The 25,842-nt window shown below is 32.2% G+C and overlaps 2 pseudogenes; one reads left to right on the forward strand and one right to left on the reverse strand.

The window, feature by feature from the left end:
• The first annotated feature begins 5,258 nt into the window (after positions 1 to 5,258).
• Positions 5,259 to 8,115, forward strand: LOC129314202 (S-adenosyl-L-methionine:benzoic acid/salicylic acid carboxyl methyltransferase 2-like; annotated as a pseudogene).
• A 7,619-nt stretch (positions 8,116 to 15,734) lies between these two features.
• Positions 15,735 to 18,678, reverse strand: LOC129314433 (uridine 5'-monophosphate synthase-like; annotated as a pseudogene).
• Between the last annotated feature and the right edge of the window lie 7,164 nt (positions 18,679 to 25,842).

The raw sequence follows: 25,842 nt of genomic DNA on the forward strand, positions 1-25,842 counted from the left end.
TTTACCTTAACTAAATTATGAACCCGGCGTTCCAGCTTCCAACGGCTTCAAATATTTAATTCTACGAAGAAGATTCAGCTCAGCATCAAAAAATAAGTTGGCATCCATCATTAACCAAACAACACCTCAATTTTCTCAAAGTCATGACAGCAATAATAAGGAGCAGAGATGCATCTTTCGGCCAGGAGAGGAAGAAGAAAGGACCAGCGACTTACCACAAACCAAAATGCCGTGGCAACATCCTCTCATCATCTCACGGATGACACCAAAGAAGAGGAGAATAGCTTCAACCCTGCTGCTCGAACGAGGAGGAGAAGGAACAGAAATCACAAACCGAAAAGGAAGAATTCAAGCTTACCACACACACAACACACACAATACGGCCAGCAACTAAAGAGAAGAAGGAAGAGATGAAGACGAGCACCCCACACGCACCACATATCGACACAGGACCGAGAAGGAAAAGGAACAGTGACGGGAACAAAATCTGATGACTCTATGGCGGAGATGCGATGGCAGGAAGGAGCACAGACGAGGGTGAGCAGCTGAAAACCGATGAGGGGGACTAGAAGCATAAGTCGACGGTGAAGAGCCAAAGGAGTACATTGGCGGTGGAAAGAAAGATGAAACAGAGATGAATCCGATGCTCTGTTCGCACAAGAGATATAAAATCTGAACAAAAGAAAAATGGGGACAGTTACAAGAAAAAGTACAAAGAAAATTACAAGAAAGGAAACAAAATTTTTCTATAATTTTAAAACAAAACTGAAACCAAAACTTTTTGCCTTGTAGAATTCAACTCTACATTTTCAAGAAAATTACTGGTAAAATTTCAATAAATTACCACTCTCACTTGCATAAAATTTTAACAATTAAATAAAATATTAATTAGGAGAGAAATTTATTTAACTTAAAATTTAGAATCATTTATAGTTGACTAGTATATCTTTTGATGTAATGTAAAGTTTGAATTATGAATACGTGTTTTGTAATTCTTATTTAAGGCGCTCCACATAAATTATAATTAGGATCCTCATTTGACTATCTATATTATTAGTTTGCTGATAGAAGCAAAGCTCCCTATTGTTATATTATGGTAAAAACTATGTTGTAGAGTTGTCGAGAAAGTCTTATTTTTAGATGAGATTCTATTGAAATTTCTAAGTTCATGATTTTGTTTTAAAATATACATGTGTTGAAAAAATTCTATTTTGTATGATAAATGAGTTGTGATTAAAATCAAATGTTTCTTATATTAAGGCTTTAAGAATGTGAATTTTACACATATTTCATTCTAGTCACACCTTAAAGTTTGGGGCATGATATCACTATTTTTAAAAGTTGAAGAGAAACATTATATTAAAAAAAGTTTAGAATCTCATATACTCTTAAACTTATATTTTTAAGGGTCAATTTTCCATCAAACCCTATATTAAATGAAAATCATTTTCAAAATTTTTTTTTAAAAAATAAGTTGTAAAATGTCATTATTGAGCTTTATTAGTATGCCTACTAATCTTGTCTTAAATTGTGATATAATTTGGGATTATCGGGAGTATCATATTGGGATATATATATATATATATATATCTTATAATTTTCAATATCTCATGAAGAGATTTGATCTACCACAATATGATTCCCCAATTTAACTCAGCCACCTACACTATATATAGGGACAACTAGGTGGAGGGAAAAGAGACACACCAAATAGTCACTCTAATATTAACTCTTCTGTTCTTTCTCTCTTTCTCTTTTGGGGTACATCTGTTGCATAGAGAAGACTCCAGTAGTTTTTTTCCCGCCATGGGTTCCAAGGTCAAATTCTCTACAACAGATCTGGTATGATTTTTACCCCAAACTCAAATTATTTATGGATAATTTGTTTGTTCTTGTATTTCCAACAATAATAACAGTGGATTCAAAGCTGCACTTGTACAGCTAGTAAAAGCTGCAATGGGACCTCTACTTGGAAGCCATTTCAGAGAAGCTATATATGGATGATCTTTTTCATCGTTACCGCATATAATAGTTGATCGTATGGTGAAGGAAAACTTGTGCTTGTCTTTCTTACCATATCTTTGATACCAAAGCAACTAGAAGAAGCCAGCATATATGGTTCTATAATATATTGGCAATTTGTATTGAATAAACTATTGATCGGTCTTCATTTTTCATTCTAGGATGTTTCTATTTGATTTTAATTGATCTAGTCAAGGTATTGATTCACAAGTCATTGGCTGAACTATGATTAAAATATGTAGTTGTAATATTAAAGTAATGTATTTTTATTTAATAATTGTTAAATTATGGGAGATAGTGTTTTTGCCTGACCTAAAGTGTGACAAAAAAATTGTCTATGTGAATTGTCTTGCATGCATAGTTTTTAAAAAGCTAAAGTTGACGCGTGTATGTTAGGTTTACCTAAAAAAATTGGTAATGGAATAATGTTAGGAAGCTGTCTACCTCGCATTTTGGAGGCACTATATTCGATCACATGATTTTTGTGGTAAGGGAACCCCATCTTTGAGTAGTTCAATGTTTTAAAGGATTGCCTTAGAAGTCAGATGTAATATTAATTGCCTCCATGTCTACTATATATGGAAAAGCAAGTACGTACAGTATTTGCAAAAGATCAGGACTAATTCAAGAAAGGCAGCAAGTATATTTTTATTCTTGAACTATTTTTGTAGGATCAACGTGTATTTAAAATAGGATGAAAATGTATTTTTATTCTTGAACTATTTTGTAGGAAAACCCAGTGTCATAAATTTTGTCATAGTAATGTCGCCATAAAATAATTAAATCATAGAAATTATATGTTGCCCTTAGTTAAATAAACAAGCATTAATTTTTAACTTTGTTGACTCAAGAATAAGTTTGACTCAAATCATAGCAATGTTGTCCCTAAAATAATTTAAATTGTAATCATATTACCCTTAAGTAGTTAAATCATATCAATGTTGTCCCTAATGCTAAGTCTAAGTCAGCAAAAGTTAACGTCAAACGTTTGCTCATTTAATGTCAGGGGAATCATTGTCATGATTTAATTTCTTTAAGGGTGACATTGCTACGACAAAAAATTAAGACATTTGGTGTTCCTATGAAAATAGTTCAAAAACAACAATGTACCTTAACTCTTTAAAATAAGGGAAAATGGGTGGAGATAAAAAGATTATTAACTTTTGCAAGTAGGAAAAACATTAATTAAAGCCATTGCCAAATACTATTCCTGTTATTGCCTAAGCTGTAACGAATGATTTGGCTAAATGACATGTAAGAAAATCGGTTTCAAAGTAATTGAAAGTAAAATATCTTACTCAAATGAGTTTAACGAAGCTAAGTGGGTCTCTAAACGAATTAAGGGAAAAAAACATGCATACAACTTTTCATCCATCTACTATTCTACATAAATAAGTCAAAACAAACTAATAAAATCAGCTCTAACAAGGAGCTCTAAGCAAAAAACCTTGTGCAAACAACATAACACTATGCGACTTTTAAAAAAAAAATTACAGCTTTCAGCTTTTTTTTTTTTTTTTTTTGCAAACAAATAATTCATCAAGACAGATAGGGTATCCCAAGTCTCAAATGCCACCTACTCTATGTAACGGGCCACCTCTACGTCGTTGAATTAAGCCTTGGACCATGAAGGAGGAGAGAAATATTGGTCACCTCCATCCGCACTACTCCTTTCACTTATTAGTGTTGTTCCCACTATTAGAAAAATTTGATTTTGCAACAACATTTAGGAGAAATCATTATTTCCTTACTAAAAGCATGAATTAGAAGGGAAATTAGGGAGAAACAATGATTTTGTAACTTGAACTAACTTTAACAAGGAAATTAGCAGCGCATATTTTATTCCTCTCAATTATCTAGGGATTTTTTATTCCAATCTAATTAGCAAAGAAAGTAGTGAGTATTGGTTTTATTTCTCTTTAATTAGTAAGGAAAATAGTAAGGCATGTTTTATTCCACTCTAATTAGCGAATAAATTAGAGACCATAATAATGAGACCTATTTTATTCCTTGATAAAATAATTCTTTGATAAAAAAAATTTATTAATCCTTAATATTTCTAAATTTTCCTTCAGTTAGATAATATATAATATATTAAAAATTAAAATTATAAAAAAGAGTGAATGTGAACATGCAATTCAATAGTATATATATAAGTTTTCATAAAAAAGTTTCAAGTATATGTTCTTATAGATTAAGGGGCATAAAAGGTGGGTACAATGAGGAGTTTCAAGTCATAGTTTCTAACCTTGGTTGGTACATGTTAAATGAATATATATCCATTCACATGTGAAGGAGTGATATGACATGATGTGGCACCTGTGAAGGGGTGACATGGCACGTGACTTATTAAATTTAATTATTTAGAAATTGATTAGGGAGGAATTTACCCCGATAAAATTTAGCAAGCTAAATTTAGGGAGGCCCTTCTTAGCAATGAAATTAACAAGTGTTTTTATTCCTCACCAATTCCAGTTTGGCAAGAATAAATAACCATTTAGCGAGGAATTTGTAGTTGCTGTTTTCTAGCTAGCAGTGTGAGGATACTCTCGTTAATTGAGAGCTATTTTGCCAAACATGGTTAAATGCGATAGCTCTCCAAAACTAAACAAACATTTCTTGCACATATGAGAAGTTAGAGTAGGAGTGTAGGACCTGCTCTATATATAACAATAATATATAATAGGATCGTGGACTACTAATGCTAGCGCATTTTCAAGCAGCCAAACTATGTTTAGAAATAGGAATATAGTTCCTTTATTGTATTATAGAAAAAAAAAATTAATGAAGTCCTTTATGGTACATTTGGAAGTATGACAATTTGAAATTCAACAAATTCTCTATCTTGCCATACATAAGTTTTTGGATTTGTCCAAATCTATATCTATATTTTTTTGTTTATAAATCCATATCTATATTTTTTGTAAGTTATTTGTAATTTCAAATCTTCTCTAAATCATAATTATTTGAAATTACATCACCCTCTTTAATTTGTTTTCTTCACGTTTTTATTGTGGGCGACTCTGTTAATAAATTTCCCCTTATGTAAAGATGCTACCACCAGAGGAGATTCATTTTCACAGGCAAGAGCCACTCATTTTTTAGGACTGTCAATCACCATTCCTCCTGTGTGTGTGTGTGTGTGTAAATCTCACCAGCAGTTTAGGTCTGGCCACTACAACAAAATTTGATTCTACGAGTAAGAAGAACATAGTTATAGAAGCATAAATCTAAGAATGGACGTGGTTTCAGTGTTGCATATGAATGGAGGCATGGGAGAAGCAAGTTATGCTAATAATTCCTTATTACAGGTATATACCTAGCTACCTTCATAATCAAATCCTCTTGAGCATTCCAACTGTTTGCATGTCTTCAAGAATGTACAAGAAAAATAATAAAACATACTTACTAATAATGTATATATATTTTATTAACATGATTGTTGTGGACAGCAAAAGGTGATTTCCTTAACAAAGCCAATCAGAGATGAAGCCATAACTTGCATCTACAAAGAAAGGCTCCCTCAAAGCTTAGCAATTGCAGACTTGGGTTGTTCTTCTGGGCCAAACTCTTTGTTTACGACTTGTGAACTCATTGAAACTGTGGAGACGCTTTGTAGAGAGAAAACTCATGAATCTCCAGAATACATCATCTTCTTGAATGATCTCCCTGGCAATGACTTTAACACATCTTCAAGTCTGTCGAATACTTCAAACAAAAGTTCAGCAGTCAAGTTGTTGGTGGGGTTGGTGGTCAATGCTACATCACTGGGGTTCCCAGTTCTTTTTATGGCAGGATTCTTCCAACTAGTTCTTTGCATTTTGTCCACTCCTCCTATAGTCTTCATTGGTTGTCTCAGGTACATAAATTAAACAATCTTATTTAAATACTATTTAGTAGTTTTTTGGCCACTAAGATTATTAAGCAATTATTTTTAATGGAAATAATATAATTTTTAGTCCCTAGACCTTGACTAAGTATAATTCAATTCTTGTTGTTTATTGAGTTAATAAATTATAGAAACTAAATTGTACTGAGTCAACAAACTATAAGGAATAAGGTGTACTAAGTCAATACACTATATATAGAGATTGAGTTGTTTTGAATCAAAGTTCAGGACCAAGATCGATAATTAAAGGGTCAAAAGTTATATGTTCCCTTTATTATTTTCGTATAAATACACTGTTACGTTGGTCATTAGTTAGCGGGTGTGACGGTTAATTTTTGGGTGACATAGCTATACCTTTTAGGGACAGTCGCTCATATTAAAATATAACTATTATATTTATTTCTATGTAATATTATCACTTTTTAACATTATATCAGGTATAATTTTTCTTCCTCTAACTAATTTTTCTCATTTCATTTCCATAGGTTCCCAAAGGTGTGGAGAAAAATAAGGGCAATATTTGCATGGCAAGGACAAGCCCTTTAAATGTCCGTGAAGCTTATTACCACCAGTTTCAAAAAGATTTCTCAATGTTTCTGAAATGTCGTGCTACGGAACTAATTAAAGGTGGTCGCTTGGTTCTTACACTTATGGGAAGAAACAGTTGTGACCCATCAAGCAATGAATCTTGCTACATTTGGGAGCTTTTAGCTGAGACACTTAATGACATGGTCTTGGAGGTACATGCATGTTATGATGTAATTATTATTAATTTTTTTAGGGTTAAAAGGTTATTTTTATCCCCCTCAACTATTTACTCAAGACCATCTAATATTATAAACTTTCATATGGTACAATTTCTCCATTGAACATTTTAAAAAATGGTGTATCAAGCATCCTGCCATTGAAATTAGTTGACATAAAAATTGTGGGAAAATATCTTAAAAATTATAGAAAAAGACCCATAAAATTGCACATGAATGCCATATCAATAATTTTCCTAAATTATATATAAATAATATGATACAAATGTTATTTTTTACCCACATAAAAGCCCAAAATATGATTTTGACCAACTATTATTTTAGGGATTTAATCGATATTAATTTTCATATAAGGTATTCATTTGCAATTTTATGGATTCTTTTCTGAAATTTTTATGTCTTTTTTTTTGTAATTTTTTAAGTCAATTAATTGTTAAAGTTAACTTTTTTTAATAGCAAAGTATCTAATAAACCATTTTCAAATATTGAAAGAGAAAATTTGTATCGCATATAAGTTTAAGATATTATATATTCTTGAGTTGATGAGCAAAAATTGCATGTTAACCATTTTTTTTAATTTTATGCCTCCTGTGCAAGGAGTGAAGTCTCTATTTTTTTTAATACTGTTACTGTTTTTTATTTTTTATGTTATTTCTTTCTTTATAAGATAGCAAGATTCTTTTCGGTTTAGTGTAAAATCATATCCCCTGAAAGTTGATGATTTTTTTAATATTAAAACGGGAACTGAATTGGATTATATATTGATTCAAAACTGTCGAATACAGTAATTCATATATCCATCCATTCTTTTGTGTATATGACTAACTGACTCTGTTGAGAAAGTATGTTGTTACATACTTTAAACTTCTTCAATTAACAGCTAATATTGTCTGATTCAATTTCCATTAAATATCTTGAGATCTTAGTAAACTATTAATCTTTATCTGGTATTTAACTTTTATTCAATTTTAATGCCCCTGCGCTGCCGGGGAGAAAAATGTAGTGCATGCAAAGAATGTAAGTGAAGATATATGATAAAATAATAATTTGTTTTGGCCTGTGGTGTAGGGAATCATAAAAGAAGATAAGCTGGTTTCATTCAACATTCCTTTTTACACTCCATCCCCATCTGAATTGAAAGTAGAAATTGAAAATGAAGGCTCATTCACTTTGAATCACTTGGAGGTTTTTGAAGTAAGTTGGAAGGCTGCATGCGGAGATGAGGAACTCAACGATAATAATAATTGTGGGTACAGAGTTGGACAATTAATGAGAGCTGTGGCTGAACCTCTTCTTGTGAGCCACTTTGGAGAAGCTATCATTGACGATGTGTTTCACCGTTACCAACATATATTAGCTGATTGTATGTCTAAGGAAAAAACTATGTTCCTCAATATCACTATATCTTTGACCAAAAAACTTAAAGCAACCAACATATGACACGTATTTCTACGATTATATGCATGTAATGAATAAATTATTTGTCAGTCTTTTTTTTCTTATAAGTTGTATGTCTGATTTTAATTAATCAAATATTTATGTAATGTTATATTCTTATAATTTGTTATTCCTGTAGCATTGTTAGGAGATTTATCTGTGTGTGGGAACTCCCATTGCTTTCTTTTCTTTCTTCTTGGATGATTTCGCCATCCTGAGTTATATATTAAGAGTAAAGGGTTGTTATGGGGGAGCTGAAACTTGCCCATATATTTGATAGATTTAGTGGTTATGTAAAGAGGACAAATGAAGTATGTGAACATCATTGCATTGATTACAAACAGATTGAATGGCATGATGAATAGAGTGTACATCTTGAGAATTTCACTTCTGCATGAGATTCCCATGCATCAAATCGCATGGCAGTTAGGATTGCTGCAATTTGTGAGGAAGAGTCATTTTTGGAACTGGTTATCACCTGTATATATTCTTCCTATCAGTCTTTCGAGCATTGTTTTCTAACAATTGATCTAATAATCAAATCATCTCATTGATGAGTACAATATGAAATCCACCAATTGTGATAGAATCAAGCATGGTCTTAGAAAAAAGTTTCAAATCAATGATTACAGAGGATTTGAACTACCACCCATTTGTCCGCCCCATGATTGGAAATTGCTTCATCAAATGTTATATCTCTCCCAAACTGCATAAAGATGCTCATGGATGTTGTCTAAAGCTGAGAAATTCTTCTCAAGCTTCCACAGTTTTATCATCAAAGAAAGATCAAGTTCTACATTTGTTCTCAAGATTATTCCAAGCAACAATATAACCTTCGAGATAAGATTGTTAAAACTACTCTTTATCATTGCCTTGCAGAGAAAGAGGAAATAACTGTAATCCAGAAACATCTTGAGGCATACTATTTTTGCTTGAAAGAATTAAATCACAAGCTTTTAAGAAAGATATCAAGTGCTTCTTGGCGTCTTTATTATAGTGACCATTGAACATCTCATTCAATTGAAGCATTATGATTACAACAGGCTTGATCTCAAAAATAAATCACAACTACAAAAAAAAAAATACATTTTACATCAGCTTTTTACATAGTGTAAAAAGGTGGCATTTTCATAGCTACGATAAATTGTTTTCTAATAACTTTCTATGACAGTTATCTTAAGTTTAGATAGATTGAAATAATTAAAAAATGAAAAAAAAAATAAATTAATGGACTTTCTACACGGGCTTTGCCATATTTTCAAATTGAGTTTTGTTAACATCTAAAATTTTATGTTATTTCAACACATTTTTTATAAATTTTATTATATTTTGCTATAATTGTACATATTTTAAACACCCAAGTTAGGAAAACATGCATTTTATATTGGATTTGCATACATAGCTTGCTTTTGATACACTACTAGAAAAAATTGAAATTAGTGATGGACAAATTTACATATCACTTATTAGCAAAATCTATCACTAACTTAGTTACGAAAATATCTGTCACTAATATATAGATTTTTGTCACTAATTTATTTTATAATGAAAAATAATTTGCAAGTCTAATCACCACTTTGTCATCGTTGTCATCAACCACCACATCATCGTCACTTTGACCTCCATCCTAAGTCCTCACCATATAAGTAACATATTTTAACTTTCACATTGTCTTAATTCGAACCCAAAATCTTTTCCCTTCTCATGCATACCTTTTGTCAATTGAGCTATAATGACATCTCAATCTTAACATGTAAATTTTAGTATATGTTACTTAATTGAATACATTGTCTCAATCAAATTTTCTCTTCCTTTTCCTTCCCAGTTTCTTGATCTGAACACCCCCATAGGCAACTTCACAAGAAAATCAATGATAGGGTGGGAGGATAAGCATATTTTAACTAAAATAATAATAATGCGACACTTTGTCCAAACACAAACAGATATTTTGCACAGTAAAGTTAAGTGGTATCCATGGTTATTTTGAGGTTTTAGAGCAATGTGTTGCGTCCCACTTTAGACGAACTTGGAGAGGGTCATGGCCATATACTTGGTGCACTACACACCCCACTAAACTAGTTTTTTGGCGAGAGTAATGGTTTCGTTAAAAAGTGAGATCAAATGTCACATCTTACTCCTAATGGTGTAACTGGCACAAAATATAAGATAAACTCATATTCTTTAAGCCTTAATTATCCAAATATTAAGCTATAATAGCAATAGATAAATTATACTGATCAATAAATCATATAATATATATATATATATATAATTATAAAGTTTGTAAAATTTTAAACATTTGATGGAAATTTTGACAAAACTTCCCCCATAATTAGGACATCTTGAAATTTCTACAGTCAATAAACCTGTCATCCAATCCAAAAAAGGAGCTTAGCTCCACACTAGCAAATTATATGATAACAAAATAAGACCAGAAGCTTACTACAGTATACGTGGAACACTAACTATCTTTGCATAATATAATAAACATTTACATTAAAATAAATGATTGAAGCATACTTCCACTGTCCAAAAAGCAATAGAGCCCCTCAATCATTAGCAGGAGATGTAAAGTCAACTACATTATCTAAAACTAAAAAAAAAATTAGATGAGTAGCATTCCAATTAAATTTATAAATAAAATATGTAAAAGTAATAATTAATAAAATTTAGTTTACAACAAACCAATGGAATATTAAAACCCATTTTTTATTAACACTAAATGACAAAGTTACTTAACAGTATAACTATGAACTAAACCAATAATTTGGAGTTTTATAGGTTATCAAGAATTGTACAAGTCATAAAAATATATAAAAGGAATTCAAATAATGATTAAAAAAATGTTTGAGAATAACTAATATAAAACAATAAATTTTTAAAATCAATATAGGAGGGAATTTACCATATGAAATCATAAATGATCAAACAATAGTATGCTTAATAGAATAAATTTAAAAAAATAATAATTTTTTAAAAATTCACTTTTAGTAGGACTTTATTAGAATGATTAACAAGCATAAACACACAATCCACGAGAGTAAATAACCAACAAGTGCAGTGTAAAGCCACGAAACAAGCGCAAACACTAAGCCTACGAAACAAGCATGAGTACAATACTCACAAATATTCATCCCTCCATTCCACGTGCGTTGGCCTGCACATGGGACTAACACCTCGTCCAAGTACCCTACTAGCTAGGTGTACCATGCTGCACCAAGAGCTAACGAAACTATCGTTAGCATCCAGTGTTCTAAACTCAGTCCCCTTAATTAAAATCAAGTATGCATAGAGTTGAAACATTCATTGAAAACCATTCTTTTTAAAATATAATATTCAACTATCACATATTTTTTTCAATTTTCTCCATACACAAATCACCTTTTTTTTTAATATCTGCAATATAAGTCATAAAATTTAAACAACAAAAATGTTTAGAATAAATATTTTATTAATAATATACGGGATCTAAATATTCTTTAACAATAGCATAATTCTTAATGAATATAAAGTAGATTCCATAATAACCAGTTAATATAAAAGTTAGGTAAGTAAAAAAAAATTGTATGAATCTTAAAATTAAAATTAACAAGAATATTTATACAACTTATGAAAGAATAACGTAAAAATTTAAATAAAAAATTTTATAAACACTTTGTAAGAAATTATTTGAGATACTACCCATTCACCTAAAGGTTTTTTAAAGCTTGTATTTCTTAACTTTTCTCTTTAATTCTAGTTATGCTTTTAATTTCTTGAAAATAAATCATAATTCTAAAATCATTTATCAAATAATTTTCCAACACTTGGTGAACATTCAAATTCAATTCCAAACAACATCACAACCTAAAATATTCAATCAATAAATTCATTATCAATTAACTAATTTATCAACAATCCAACTAAAACAAGAGAAAATACTTCCACCTCTTTTGTACCTTTATAAAAAATAGTAAAATGTCACAACCATCATTTATTACTTTAACATAATTTACCTTAAGTACTTTAGGATTTCAATTTAATGACTCAAATGACTATCTATGCATGTCCCTTCCAAACTAATAATATGAAAATTGAACAACTTATATTCCATCAAATTTTTCTCTTAGACATCTCAAGTTTAGCACCACTTACCTATAGATGCAAATAATCATATATATACTGCACTAAACTTCTATATATAAATTAACCATAACCTAACAAGAGCAAGAAGAAAACCATCCTATTCATTCATGCCTTCTTAATGTTTAATGAAGCACCACAACCAATATTTAATTAGATATTATCCATTTTTGGTACCCCAAAATCCTAACCAATATTTCCAACTTATTACTTCCATAAATGATACACATAGCTTTTTAAGTAGTATCCCATAATTCTTCCAGACCCTAATATACAATTAAACGAATTTATTTCTAACAAATCCTTCTCTCAAGCAATTTTTCAAACAATTTGAGAGCATTGATCATTCACTCAGTCATGAACCAACATCTTGACACTTCAAACGTGTAACTCTACAATCAAGATTTAGCCTGGCATCATAATGAATTAATATACAGCCTTAATCGGCAAACAATCCCAATCAAATATTCTCCCCCCAAAAATCACAACAGTGCTGATAAAAGGAGGATAGAAATCATCAGCTAGCAAAAAGGAGAAGGAGTGAGCTTACCATCCACACACGTGTAACGTCTATCAGCTGAGGATGAAAAATAGACGAAGACCATGCACACCCACGCTCTAGCCGACGATAATGAAGCAAAGAAGAAACAAAAGAAGACACGGAGGAAGTCCCACTACTTCAGCACTTTTAACAGCAGAAATAAGCGATGGAGCAAGGAGCACAGCCGATGGTGAGGAACAGAGGAGTAGCTCGATGGAGAAGAGGAAGGGAAGAACAAAATTAGACGATCGCTCGCTCACTCTCTTAGTCACCTTATTTCTCTTTCAACCATGCAACAGCGAAGAATAGAGAAGAAATTCGGCCATAGCACTAAACAGAAACGAACAAACAGTAGAGGGAAAGGGAGTGGACGACTTTTCGGCGATGAGGAGACATGCATGCTAACGATATAATTGAAACCTGTTCAACGGGGAGGAGAAAAAAAGCAAAGGAAAAGCACGAGTCATCTCTCACTCTGTTCTGTGTATCACTGACAAAAAAGAAGGGGGAGAATGATATAATAATTTCCTTGGAAAAATTACCAAATAAGGCCCAAAGCTTGTTAGGGAACATTTTTAAATAGTACCCTGTCAGATTTTTATTTATTTATTATATTTATTTATTATTATTATTACTATCGTCATTCATTTTTTTGAGTCATTGCATCAAAGTTAAACCTAAGTTTGTCCAATCAGTAAGCCCTTTCAGTAAGCTACACATGATGAAGTCATCATGTTTTGGCTAAGAGAGCTAATACGTCCCACATTGGAGGGACTAAAATAAGGTTATAGCCATATAAGTATATGCACTACACACCACACTAAACTAGCTTTTTGGAGGAAGTGACAGCCTCATGACAAATGGCTGGGGTTATGACAATGATTTGCATGTGTGAGTGTTGTTATGGACAAAACCATAGTTTGGAAATTTGGAAATTTTGGTGATTTTAAAGCGTTAGATGATTTTTATTGTTACTAAAGGATTTATTGAGCTTGGATATGCTAGAAAAGTGTTTGGGTAATGACATTACATCAACGGAACTGTGTTTGGGATGTGTAACGCTTAGGATTAGGAAAACATGTTTATGTGAGCCTTGTACTTATGCAAAATCTTTATGGTGATGTGTAGATTGATTGTGGATTATGGTGTTTGGCTTGTGCGTTTACATGGTTTGGATATCCTAAGCTAAGGATTTGAGGTAACCATGATTCAATTTCCTTTGTGTGCTTGCATATTTTGTGTTCATGAACTGTTTTTATAACAAAATGTATTGTTTTAATTATGAAAGCTTAATGTATAGAATTGTTGAACTTGTTTAGTGAAGTGGGAATAATTGGAATGGGAATTTTGACGGCAAATTGTTATATAAATATGTTCCCGTGCGTTTTCAATTGTTTTGACAATAGTTTTATGTTTAGCATGACCATCACTGTATATGAATTGTGTTGGGAGATGTGTGTGTGGATTTGTATATGGTGCCACGTGGTATTCCACTACTAAGCACAAGTCATGGACATGTAAGGACTTAGAGCTATTTTTCCTTTGGTCTGGGAGTTAGCATCATGGAGATTGATTTCAGAAAGTTAGGAGTATTAAGGGGTGCATTATAGAGGTGACTTATTTTTTCCCGAGTTAAAGAGGCAGATACTAATAGCCTAAGGTTATAAGTGAAATCGAACCCACAACCTCTCACTTATAGGAGAGCTTGCATGCAACTTAGCTGCAAGGCCATCAACTAGAGGTGACTGTTATTGATCATGCATATTGTGTTTAGAAAATATTTGTGTTTGGAAAATATATTATTGTGTTCGGAAAACATAATGTATTCATAAACATATTATGTTTTGGGAATCATTTTGTGTTTGGAAGGCATGTTATTGTGTCCGGAAAATATATGGTATTTGGACACATTGTTTGGAAAGACCAACTGCATTTGGAAAGCTTTATACTAAGAACTATTTTTTTAAATTCCAACTTTGCTAGCTTATGAACCTTAATGTGCGTGCATTGTTGCGAATTGATCATCGGTTCCTAGGACTTTATGGTCTCTCCGTGGTTATTATTTTTTAAGAGAAGGTTAGAGTAAGATAAAGGAGAAGCATTGGAGGCTTAGTGCAGAGTGGGTTCAGGCTACTATGCCTCTCTAGTGTATTTATGTGATTGAATGATGTATATTGCTAATTTAGAACTTTTTAATATAGTAAGCATGTCTAGACTCATTATTTGCATGATTATGACTATTGAAACTATTTTGATTACAATTATATGTATTTGGATGACTTATGAATGATTTGGGATAACTGGCACTATCTCAATGGTACTAAACATATTAAAGCAAAAAGGCTTAGTTTGTGTTGTTTGGGAATGTTATATAAATTGCATGGGTTTACGAGTTGGGGTGGCCTAACATCCACCCAGGTGTATGATAGCGTATGTTATGGGCCTATGTGTTTTGAACAGGGTAAAGTATATTTGTGTATAAGCCCAATGGTCTAAATGATCATAATTATGTATGTGTTGGAGCCCAAGGCCATCGGATAAAGGGTGTTATGAGTTTGTGACTTAAAAATTGATTATTTGAGAAATTGTGCTTGAAAAGGGATTCCTTTCTTAGCTAACTCCTATTTCTTACAAAATTATCTAAGTATACCACTTGAAAATGAAAGGTATTACACCACTTCTATACTTACCTCATGAAGATGGCCAATTTCTATTCATGAGTAGTTTAATCCTACATGAAGATATACTTTCTCTTATCCCTATTACGAGACATCTCTAACAATCTTAACAGAATCAAGGGAAAATGATTAAATTATTAACTTTATTTAAAAATAGAATAATTTTTCAATTTTATCCCTATTTAAATGAAAAATTTTCAAATTTTAACACATTCTCTCTCATAGTTATAAGTTTAAATAGGGGTAATATTAAAAAAATGTAATTAATATCCCATCAAGTGCCTTATATTAATGATTAAAGAATCCTGCTAAAAGACGCCCTATAATAGAGACAGGAGGGAGTAGAAATAAGAGGCAATGTGAAATAAAGCCAACCACAATCAGAATTTACTGGTTGCCCTGGCCATGATGCTGGATTGACTGAAATAAAGCTAATCACAAACTCAGAACGATCCTCAGCAATTCTCATTGCTGCTGCTGTATAATCTCCGGTGGCAGGGTTACCGGCTGAACTCATTTCAGCAAGCAACAACAAACCCCGACCACGAGGCAAACCCTGACTATAATTCAGCATATGTTAGGCTACCTTTTGAGGTCTTTCTGTAGTGAAAATGATTATATAACAAATATTACTTACTTCACTTTCAACCAATCCACAATTCTAGGACCAGAAATAATGTGAGCATTTACTATATCAGCCCACTCCAATATGTGATAAATCCCCCTTCAACCATCAGAATATATCGATGTCAAAAAACAGAAAAAACAAATGGAACAGAAATGAAAAGGTGTCCAGAATAAAGTCAGAGTGTCAACCTTCATATTGCAAGCATGGTAACTGGGTTACCAATGTCAGCAAATTTACGATCCTCAATGACTAAGAAATTATGTTTCTCTGCAATCTTTGTTGGAATATAGAATAGGTTAGGAAAAGATACGGAAGAAATATGAGTGCTTCCTTAAATCCTATCACATGATGCTTCATTTTCACTTACAACACTTTTACCATCGGTAATGAGCAGAACATAAAATAGCGCAACGTTGGACATAGACAATAACTCATCAGATTCCTCAAAATCTATCAGACATAATGCACCCTAATCATACATAGCACTCTCATCAAAGGAAATAGGAAAATAAACACAATTCCTTTAATGAATGCTAACAAACCCACTATAGTCTGGCAAAATATGCAAACATTAAAAATGCATTATCAATTTGCCGTGCGAAGCTTAGAACCAAACTCAGGAGAAAAATCTGGCAAAATACCCACATGAGTTTTCAGCAAGGATATCTCAGGCCAAACCTAATAGGAAAATGCCACAGAAAAACTAGTTAGAAAAGAGTTAGTAGGACATTACTTTTAACCACAAACTAGCTTTTGAATAGAGAGGCATGACTCTTTCAACGTTCAAGTTTCAACGTTTTTTCATTTAGAAACCCCTAACATTTCAGCATATGTAAGAAATCAAGCCAAATGGAAGGCCTCTAGAATTAGTTAAAAATAAAATTGGAAAAAATAAATAAATACAAAAGTTGGGCTGCAACTGAAGACCCAATCTTAGTTTGTTTAAAGGATTTCTCTTTACTACTATCCGTCAGGAAACTTCTTCCAAAACAAATATCAAGTTTTCACCTTTTCTGCAATTTCAAGCAATTCAGCTGCAGTTCCTACATCTGCAGCCAAACAAAGATTACTCTCCTTCTCAGCCATTATCTCAAACCACCTCCTACCAGTTGGATTCTTAGAAAACTTTGCCCTTTCCCCCAATGACAAAGCCTTGACCCTCTTAGGCTTCCCTAATTTTGCCAATGCGGCAACCCTCTGATTCTCCTCCAAGAATTTCATAACAACCTCTACCATATCCTTCTCAAGCTTTTCTTTTTCCCTCAAAATGTCCACCATTTCAGTCAACTTAACGATTGAATGCAGCCTGATCCCATTCTCCTCCAAATTCTCTCTACCACCTTGTCCTCCATCAATCAAAACAACAGCATCGCTAACCTTCAATCCTGCAGCACGCAGGGACGCCGCAGTTTCTAATACTGAAGTGTCACTGGTAACTAAATCCTCAATGATTAAGCAACTTCGTCCAGCCTTGAAATCACCTTCAATGGCTTTAGGAGTGCCATAGTCTTTGATTTCCTTACGACGCATGACCATGGGAATATTCTGAGTGACTGAGACACATGTGGCAATGAGCACATACAAGGTCAAAGGAAGTGGAAGAGAAAGAGGAGATCAGTGTTTGAGAGACTTGGCGGAGAAGGGATTGGGTATGATATAATGAGCCGGAGGTCTAAGTATATAGGTGAGGAAATGCCAGATTTTAGCTTGAAGTTGCCGAATTTGACAGCTGACATCTCGTGGAGATTAAGAACAAGGGACTCCATCAACAATGGTGTTGACATTCTCCACAGAGAGCGTGTGTCCTTCAGAGAGTGTTACAAGAATTGGCCAAGATCTAATTGAGACTGCCTGTGTAATTTAGTAGACAATACCATCAGCCAAAAACATTTCAGAATTGGAACTAATGACATAAACTTCATTATACTATTCTCACACTATCGAAGCAAACAATTCCTGACTTCATCACATATACCACAAAAAACATCATAAATTTCTGAACATAGCTGACAAAACCATTATAAACCAAATAACATTATAGATTCCAAATTTTTTACATTTCATCATCAAAATTAACTAAACCAGAGCTCAGCCACAACGCAGCAACCTATAGAAACTACGGAACTAAAATAAAACTAAGCTATATTATCATGAAAGCAATTAGCGGTCAGAACAAGGGTATGATACCATTGAGACGTCTGTGTGTGTGCGCGCTGTGCAGGATTCATACAATACCATCTCGAAATTGGGTCATAACACAAAACAGAGTCTGACTCAAGAAGATGACACGGGCAATTCGGTGAAGAAAGAGGAGCTCTAGTGGCAATTCTCATAGAATGGGACTGGAAAACGGCAATGTTCAGCGTGGGAGGAAACAGAGTGTGCAGAGTGTGCTATACCGGGAAAGGGAGCGCAAAAAAGCGCGGAGGGATGAAAGGGCGTGACCCCAAGCGAAAATAAGAGAAACCCACCTGTTGGTTGGTAGCCACCGGCAATGCTATCGACGGTGTAGGCGCCGGAGAGGAAAGGAAAGTGAAGCTTCCAGCAGGAAACGGCAAATTCTTATGTACCGTGAGCCTGCTTCGTGCGCACGAGATTATGAAGTCAGCAACTTTCCTGTCGTTTGTGAGTGACAATGTCTTGTATTGTATGTATCCCGGCAACACCATATGTTCCGGTTCTGCTATTTCCATTAGCTGAAGTTAATAATTCATTCTTATTTATAAGTTATTTTTATTAATTTTATTAATATTAATATAATAAAAATATAAAAAATAAAAATAAGTAAAATTTTAAACATAACTTTCAAGTAGGGCTGCACAAAAGACTGGACGGCACTGGACTTCACCCTAACCCGAAGTCCGGTCTCTTTCATGAAAAAGACTGGGTTAGGCAACCCGTAGTCCAGTCTTGTCCAGTGATAACCCGAAGATTAACAGAACCGGACTTGGTCCATAGGACTGGGAGACTGGTACTGTCAGTCCAGTACTCACTTAGCTTTTTTTCCCTCTTTTTATTCTATGAGAGGCAATAATCCATTCCAACATAATAAACTCAATTAAGATAGTAAAAATACTTATAATAATAATAAATCCATAATAATTTCTAACAATAAGAAAAAAATATTTTTGTTATAGTCTAAATTATTTAAATTTATAAACTTTAATAAAAACAGTACTCAAAAAATTCAACAACACTATATTACAATAACAATTTAGAAACAAACTTAATAAATCTTTATGCAATCATCTCCTTAGCATCAATTACACTTTAAACATTTGTCAAAAATAAATTAATTATAATTATAATAAAAAAATTAATAGGACTGGACTGGACCAAGTGGTCCGGATGCCTGGTCTCTTGTCCAGTCCAACCCGAAAAAATAGTCTGGTCTTTTTAGTCCTTTTGGTCCTGAAGGACCAGTGACTATACAGACCGAACAAGACTGAGACCATCTCGGGTTGGACTGGACCAGACAGGACTGGGAGACTTTTGCACAGCCCTACTTTCAAGTAAAAAATAAAAAGTAAGTTAATCATATAATATTATTTTTTTTATCTTTTTTTCTTTTATATTTTAAGGGTAATTTAAAAATTTTAATTTAAAACAAAATAATTTTATTAATAAATAATTTATAAAATAAATTAGATTATATTTTAAAAAAGTGAGTTATATACTGATCCCGAGAGTATCTGGTGCGATTCATGTCAGGCTGTTAGCCCACCAACAGATGCATGAGTATCTAGTTTTAACATATACTCTCCCTCCGCTCCAAAAACACAAAATACTTTTGATGAGATAACACGTTAAAAAAAAAAAATTTTAAATTTTTCAAAGTGCAATTTACAAATTTTTTTTAAAAACATCATTTAATTAGGAGTATATTTAATAAAATTTCATAATTGAGATATCATATTATATAACAGTAAACATGAAAAGATTATGTTATTTTAAAGATAATTAATTTACTTATTGAGAGAAATAATTCAATTAAAAGTGCATTACAGTTTTAAATGTAGTTAGTAACAATAATAATAATGTTAATGTTAATATTTACGTATTAATATTCAGATAATGTGTTTAAATTATTCAAATGCATTATTAATTATTTATTAGTAAGTAAAAAAGTGTACTGATATTAATAAATAATAATAGAGAAATTATATCCTTCCTAAAGATATAATGAAATTACACTACGTATGCTGAATTGTAAAATTTATATTTTCTTTTTATAAATTACATTTTAAATTTTCAAGCCTAGCGAGGTCAGTGCTGCAATATAGTATAAGATAAGCATCATTATATATGTTTTGCATATCAAGAATATTCTCCAACTGACAGCTAATGCCTGATAACTACTTTCTTACGAGTAATAAAGATAAAAGTGAGTTTTTTCTTTTCCAACAAGGTGCGTACTTTTTATAAGCATAGTTAAAATTGAACCTCTAACAACATAATTAAGAGACCCAATTATCCACCAATTTATCCAAGTTTATTGGTGTCAATCATTAAATTTTTATGAAATTGAAATAGCCATAACTTTTTAGTACTTGATTAAAACCTCTTCCACAGTACCTATAAGCCAAGAACTATATATTTGTATTATTGGATTCATTTGCATAGGAAGATATGATGGGCTTAAATAGAGCCTTTGCTCTTTTTTTTTTTTTCGGTTTCTAATCTAATCTGCCATATGCAAAGAGAAAGATGGCATGCATCTTCCGAGCTCTGGTCTCTTTTTCAATAGTTAGTAGGCATTAATCATAATCTGATGGGTGTGGAATTATGGATCTTTTGGTTCTCACATCTATTCTCTTACAAAAGGCAAGCGTAGTTAAAATTGAATGTGAGTATTCGAAGCTAATTTCTATTAATGTTCGATTTCTGGATGGGAGAGATTCACACATTTAGTGATTGATAGTGCATCAAATATGATTCAGAGTACAAGGAGACAAAGATTCAAACAACGTTAAGAAGTGGACCAATGAAAGAAAAGCCTGTGAAGTTCATTTTTTCCCTGAGAGTGGTTTATATATGCACACACTCACAACACACATAGTACGTCTATTATTGGGCCACAAAGTTCAACCATATTGCCTTGTGAAGTATTGATTCTTTCGATCTATCTTAATTATGATTCACCTTTACTGCCATTTCAAATTCAAATATATTGGTCAATGAAAGTTCAGAGTCTGCAACAGTGTTATTATGCTGAGAAAGTTTGAAGCACAGTTCAGTTCAGGGCTATAAATTCTAGCCAAAGACAATAAGGAGCCCATAACAGTTCAGAAAGATGGCAGACACAAACACACCTCAAACCAGCAGCCAACCATCCAAATAAAACAATGTGTGCCCAAATGAACAATATTTTACCCCATAAAAGGTAATATCACTGGGCTGTATCTATTCTATTACGTAATGATTAATGAGAAGTTAGAGTAATGGCATGTTTCATCAGAAAGGTCACGGAGAGGATAAAACTCAAGGTGTGATTCTTGGGTGTCTGAAGGATATCAAGAAGCATCAATAATGTGATGGTGTTGTGTAGAACAGAGGACAACAGAGAAGAATAGAAGAGAAACGAGAGAATTTGAGGGTTAGAAGAGAGAGTTTAATTATTCCACACACACCAGTCTGGTAGAAGGATAACCTTTGTGTAGGCTCACATAGGACTTAAACAGAACTAACTGACTAACGGTATCCTTATTAATTCTAATTAGCCTATAATTATCCTATTTACACATCAATACCCCCTTAAAAACCCTTGACCTCAAGGCTTAGGAATGCCAAAAGTAAGGTGTCGCTTTTGCAACCGAAATAAAGAAATCCAGTTTGCTTCTTCATCTGAAAGACCCTTCCACTGCACAAGTACCTCTGTAATGATCCTGCCCTTTTTCCTACCCACTCGCTCATTCAATATTTTTTCTGGAATCCGATCTAAATGAGGTTTTGGCCAATCAAGAGGAGGATGTCGCTGCTTCATTGAAGGATCAGGGCATAATTGGACCAAAGAGATAAAGTTATTGAGGACTGATGTAAATACATTTTCTAATTGTTGGCCAAAAATTTATTCATCTCTAAATTTTTTTCTAACATTTTAATTTTTTAAAAATTAAATTTTTAATGGCTAACGATAGAAGTCGAGGTGGATTTTGTAATACTTTTTTTAAATATGCATATAAGTTGTCTCTATATTTTAAAATATTTTTTAATTAAATCCATCCTAAAAAATATAATTAGTCTCTATTAGAGACGATAACTAGGCCGTTTCTAATTCCGTCTCTATTTTAATAGTGTTTTTTTAGTTTCCACCCTTTAGAATTTTTCAAACTAGATTAAATCGAGGATATAGCTCCAAAACTCTACAGTAAATTCCCAACCTAGTCATAAAACTTTAATTTAATGCCCAATAGTCTTTCTATGACTATTGAGTTAGAAAATAATCCCTTAAGGCTTTTCAATTCAATTTCTCTATAACATAAATTAAGAGAAATTATATTAAAATAAAAGTGTAGGATAGTGTGAAATTTACTCGATAAGCAACAAATCAAAAATGTCTCTCAATACTTCGAAATTGCAAGCCCTACCAAAGCACAACCCCTTCTCCTCTCCTTTATTGCTCCTTTTCCTTCTTTCCTCTCCTTTTCTCCTCAAGTCCACATAGATTCTTAATAAAATTATATGTCATGCACTACGACTCATGTAACTTATGTTGTGACATGAGGCATAGTAAAAGAAATCTTTCAAGTGCTCGCACACTTCGCTCTCAATCACTATTCATTCACTTGATCTTATTAACACATCAATTCACCATCCAAAAATCCACCAGTTACAAATTTTACCTATATGTCCTAAAGGCTACCTCAAAAGTCAAATGTAACATTAATTACCTGCATGTCTACTGTATCGGAAAGCAAGCACGTACTTGCTGTATTTACAAAAGATCAAGGTTAAAAAATGCAACATGTATATATGGTGTGCTTTAAAATATGGAAAAATTGGTGGAGATACAGATTATTAACTTTCGCGAGTGGGGAACGTTAATTAAAGCCATTGCTAGTGCTACTCCTGTTTACCTATTATGAATTATGTGGCTGGATGAAAGAAAATAGTTTCAAATAATTGAAATAAAATATCTAGCTCAAAATGAGTTTAAGAAAGCTAAGTCAGTCCAAGCTAAAAAAAAAAAAGAGAAAATAGCATCTATAGACTAATTGACTTTAAAATTGCATGCAATCCTTTGGTCCTTGACAGATATTAATTTATAAGCTCAAAAGACAAAATTGCCCCTAAAGTAATAAAAAAAAAAGGCCAACTCCCTATTGTCGCTGACACTAGCAGCTGGACCATCGTCGGAGCCTTTGCCACCAATAGAGTCTTTAGTAGCTAGCCACCAAAGCTTCAACACCAATGATATTTTTATTTAAGAAATATTTGATTTAGGTGACCAAGAGAGGATTTGATCCCATAAACCCTTGATCATTTAAAAAACTTAGTGGCCACTAGGCTACTAGTCCTTTAATTACATATTATAAAAAAAAATATAAGTAGTAAACCAAACTTCTAACCACTTTTATATCATAACATAATAATGCGTTGTTAATTTCTAAGTTGTACTTGTTATTTTACTAATATTATTTATTAATCTAACATGGACAATTATATATTGAGAACTTTTAAAACTTCATGTATTTTATTTGTTAAAAGTTCAAATGTATTGATATTAATCACTAATAGGTTGTTGCCAAAATTCAAACAGATATTTGTTGATAAAGAACTAACATGTATAATTAAGCATATCCTATCAATTTTTCTAATTTGTTAAAACCTGAATAGATTGTTATTAATTTTGAATGAATTATTATAAAAACTTAAATATATATTGTTAATAAAGATTGACACTTGTACAATTAAGCTCATCTTATCTATTTTTTTATATTGTTAAAACTCGAATAAATTGTTATTAATTTAGAATGAAATGTTATTAAAACCCGGATGGATATTTGTTGATGAAAGATTAACATATACAATTAAGCTAATCATATCCATTTTTCTAACTTATTAAAACTCAAATAGACTGTTATTAATTTAAAATGACTTGTTGTTAAAACCTTAATAAATATTTGTTGACTTACAATTATGCCCCTCGCTCGCACAGTGCCTCAGAGTCAGTCCGGATAGTTGCTCACTCGCTCGAATTCTCAGTCCTCGCTGTTGCTTCTCCCATCCAAGAATTGCTTTCTGATCAATATTCTCTTGCTATTTATAAAATTTGGTATAATTTGCACATTTGACTATTTATATAATAAGAAATGGAACTTATCAGAAGAAGGAGCCTTTTTCTGGTTTAGACGGTCATAATGCATACCATATTCCTCAGAATCTATTATATGTATCATCATAATATTAATACTTTATCAGTTACTATTTAGAGTTCTAAATGTTAATTATATTTTTATGTTTAATTATATTTAATTTTTTTTTGTTGCAGATGAAGCTTTGGATAACTCTACTCAAATTAATGTTATTGTAACTTCTAATAAAGCTTCTAACATTATAATTGATTAAAAAAAATCTCCGAGCTTTGGAGTTAAACTTTTTACTATGTTTGCTTGTGATGGAATATATATTTATTTTGGGTTGTATTGTTTTTTAAAATTGTATTATGTTTTCTAAATGATTTAGGAGTTTTATTGTTACTTGGATAATTAGTTTTTAGGAAAAAAAATGCAATTTTTATAGCAAGAAAAAAACAAGGAAAAGAGGTGAATGTCATTTTTAAAATTAAAAAAATATAAATAAATTTTTTCAATTGGTGAGTTAGCTGACCAACCTACGACGAGTTAGTAGCTTGATAAAAATACAACCTACATAAAATACGGGTTATACCAACTCGCTTCGTCAATTCCACACCCGTTGCAAGCCAACCGCAACCCATATTACCATATCTACTTTAAGCTAATTTTTTTTTTTTTTTGTGTTCTTATTCATCTAATTCACTGAGGGTGTAGACAACAATAATAAGGACAATATTTACAATGCAAGGACAAGCCCTTTATATGTCCGATATGCATACTACAATCAATTTCAAAGAGATTCTTTATTGTTTCTCAAGTGTCATGCCCAAGAACTTGTTGAAGAAGGTCGTATGGTTCTTACATCCGTAGAAAGAAGCTGGAGTGACCCATCAAGCCATGAATCTAACTACATTTGGGAGCTTTTAGCCATGGCACTCAAAGACATGGTTTTGGAAGTACATACTTATTTTTCTAATTTTACAATATATATTTTCAGTTAAAGGACAATTTGACCTCTAAATTAATGATTTAGGAGTGTCTAAAATCCTATCAACTTATTTTTGTGCAATATTCCTGTTTAGCTTTTGAAAGTTGTGCAATGCCACTCCTATTATTAATAAAAAAAATAACTTTAAATAATATTAGTTGATATAAAAATGACAAAAAATTACTAAGTAAATTACATAAATGACCCAAAAATTATAAATAAGGATGAAAAAAGGGATCAAGAAAAATTTATTAGTAATTTTTTTTGTCATGGGATGTACATTATTCTCATGGTTTTTGTGGCAAAGAGAGCCCCATCTATTTGAATAGTTCCATGTTTTAAAGCCCTAGTTCAATTCGTACACCTCCATGTCTACTCTACAGAAAAGCAAGTTCGTTCACAAGGTATTTGCAAATTAAAAGATCAAGATTCAAGAATGCAGCAAGTGTATATATATGGAAGACTTTTAAGGGAGA

This window comes from Prosopis cineraria, unplaced genomic scaffold (assembly GCF_029017545.1).
Source record: "Prosopis cineraria cultivar Desert tree isolate PC_DT_omini unplaced genomic scaffold, ASM2901754v1 PC6, whole genome shotgun sequence".
NCBI lineage: Eukaryota > Viridiplantae > Streptophyta > Magnoliopsida > Fabales > Fabaceae > Prosopis > Prosopis cineraria.